Source organism: Sus scrofa, chromosome 5 (genome assembly GCF_000003025.6).
Source record: "Sus scrofa isolate TJ Tabasco breed Duroc chromosome 5, Sscrofa11.1, whole genome shotgun sequence".
NCBI lineage: Eukaryota > Metazoa > Chordata > Mammalia > Artiodactyla > Suidae > Sus > Sus scrofa.
Genome location: NC_010447.5, coordinates 39227997 through 39231115, shown reverse-complemented (window position 1 = coordinate 39231115; position 3119 = coordinate 39227997).

Here is a 3119-nt window from a genome sequence, read left to right as displayed (position 1 = left end):
ATAAGCAATGAGGTCCTACTGTACAGCACAGGAAACTATATCCAATCTCTAGGGATAGACCATGATAGAAGATAATATGAGAAAAAGAATATATGTATATGTGTGGTTGGGTCACTGCTGTACAGCGGAAATTAGCACAACATTGTAAATCAACTATACTTTAACAAAAAAAAAGACTTTTCTGTTTGCAACTTGCTGTCCTTAAGAAGGGAAGTTTTGAACAATTCAAAAACCATTTACCAAGGACCTACCATGGGCAGAGGTCTGTGTTAGACATTTTCAGGGTATAAAGAGGGAAACCCTTTCCTCAGGTTGTTTAGTGAGGGAGAGGAGATGAAATATCCACATTAAAAAAAAGAATACAGCCAATAAAGAGGTTCAGCTACAATGTTGTGAGACTTCAGAAGAGGGTGTGATAAAGGGCTCTGAGGTCACAAGGGGGCCAAGGAAAGCCCTGTTGGGGGCTAATGTTTAAGCTGAGCCTTGAAAGTGGATGGATCAGGTAAGCTGAGCCTTGAAAGTGGAGGAAGAGCATTTGGGGCAGAGGGGCCTGTGAGAGGAAAGGCAGAGGCTAATTTGAATTTTAAACTAGAGCATAATTTGCTAAGTGCCTGAGAGTTAGCAAGACTTTTCATGCTCCTCCACTCCCCCTTTCCCCTTTCCTTTTAAATTACAAAAACTGTAGAATCTGATCATGGATCTTCTGCAATTTGGAAAATATCTATATAGAATAGATATATTATCCTGTATCATCATGTTACTTTGGTTATCTGCTTTTTCCTAAAGTTCAGAAAGGCAGAAACTTGGTAACATTGATTTATTTATTCAATAAAGAGTTATTGATCTTTGCTAAGAGCTGGGTGTAATGGCATTTGCAAAGATAAAACAATCACTACTTCCAAGAAATCCCAGTGTTCTGAATGTGGTAAGAGGTTATCAGGTGGTTAGAAAACAATAAGGTAGTAAATACTGTGACACAGGTATGAGAAAGTTGCTATAGGAACTAAACCAACTCAGGAGCCCCTGTCTCTGGTGGGTAGGAGGAACCAAAGAAGATATGAGGAAGTTCCCATGTGGCACAAATGGTTAAGGATCCAGTGTTGCTGCAGCTGTGGTACAGGTTTGATCCCTGGCCCAGGATCCACATGCTATGGGTGCAGCCAAAAAAAAAAAAAAGATGAAATTTGTCAAGAATGCAAGGGTGGAAAAGTGTCCCAGAGAGAGCCACAGTTTATGAGAAGGGAAATGGGAAGTGAAAGATGGGAGCAGGGTGGGCAGCTTTTTGTACTTCTACAGATTTACAAAAGGGCTTTGGTCATATTTCTTCCCTGATGTATATGGTAAAAAAGAAGAGAAATAGATTAAGTAAGAAGAGAAAAAGAATAAGGCAGAGTAGAAAGGAGAGGGCAGATCTGACTCTGCAATTCATGTGCTATGCAACTGAGGAAAGTTGCCTAATATCTCTGGGCATCTACCTGTGGGGACGCCAGCCCAGTGATCTTTAAAGGCTCACCCCAGCTTTAGTGATCTGGAACCCTGATTTCCATGACTCTGATGACAAAGCTGGACATACATCTATACATACATATGGACATACATATATCATATTGATGGATCAGGATCTTTGGCTCCTTATTTGCTGAGAAACAATGAAACCTGTTTACTATTTCTCCCCCATGACTGAGCAGTGTTAAGCTTTTACCCATCAGCAGTGGTTGATTTTCCTTGGAGGGAGGGAAGCATCAAAATTTTTTTTTTTTTTAATTCTGACACCTTTCCTTGCTGCAATATCAGTACTGCCCCTGAACTACATAATAGGGTGATAAGAACTGAAATTACTCATTGACTTTATCATGGGGCTATTTTGAAAACATTATCTCATGTTCTTTTCCTAGAATATCATCAAGTCTCTACAACATCAGTTCCTTAAAAGAACATGTCCTTTTTTTTTTTTTTTTTCCAACTGAAGCCAAAATATCTTCCTGAATTGTGTCTTCAGTACTGCTAACTTCCTTTCCTGATACTGTGGCCAAAAGCATAGCCCTGAGCAAACTCTTTGCCCCAGCAGAATCTGATAGTGTTGGCCAAATTTGAAATTAGCTGTTTTTTTTTTTTTTTTTCCAGTAACTTGTTTATCTTTACTCTTTATGTAGGTTATCTGCACTGTAGATTACTTATGGCATCTTTCTTTTTTTTTTTTTTTTGCTATTTTAGGGGGCTGCGCCTGTGGCATATGGAAGTTCCCAGGCTAGGGGTCGAATTGGAGCTGCACCTGCTGGCCTATACCATAGCCACAGCAACACAGGATCTGACCGTAGTCTGCAACCAATACCACAGCTCATGGCAACACCGGATCTCTGACCCGCTGAGTGAGGCCAGGGATCAAATCTTTATCCTCATGGATACTAGTTGGATTTGTTCTGCTAGGCCACAATGGGAACTCCTACTTATGGCATATTTCAAATCCTGGCCTCAACTTCTACCATCATTCCCTGTGGTTTTGTCATTTCTTTCCTCATCACTGCTCTCCAGCCAGTCACCCTGTTTTCAGGCAAAGAGAACAAATTAATCCTAATGTGAGATCAAGCAGCATTTCACAGCTGAATTCACCATAAATTGATATTTTACATATTCTCAAAGGTAGAAAAAGAGCTTTCATGTTATCTGAGAGTTTAGTTTGACTTGTTTCCATTAGTGTGAGAAATTGTTGTCTAATTCTAAAACACTTCTCTTGTCTGACTTTGAATCCTTATTCATGAGATCAGATGAAGTGAGCATTCATCAGTGTTTCTCTGGAAGGATGCTTTTAAAACTTCCTCATGAGCTCCAGTTTTCTTTGCCTTTTTTGATTTATTGATTGATTCGTGCATTCACTTTTCCAAAAACATTTAATTCATTTTTTTATATTGCTCTCTAAACTACTTACATATAAAGCTAATTTTAGGCAGCATCCTTAAATAAGGTTAAAGCAGTATTAGTTAAGGGAGAAGAGAGTCAGCCTTGTTTTATGATAGCCAAAGGCAGGGACACACAAGGTAAGATAATTTGAAGCTTCTGGGAAGCCCAAGGGCTTGATGGCTTAGATTTCAGTTCTTAGAACTTGTTTCAGCAATAGTCTG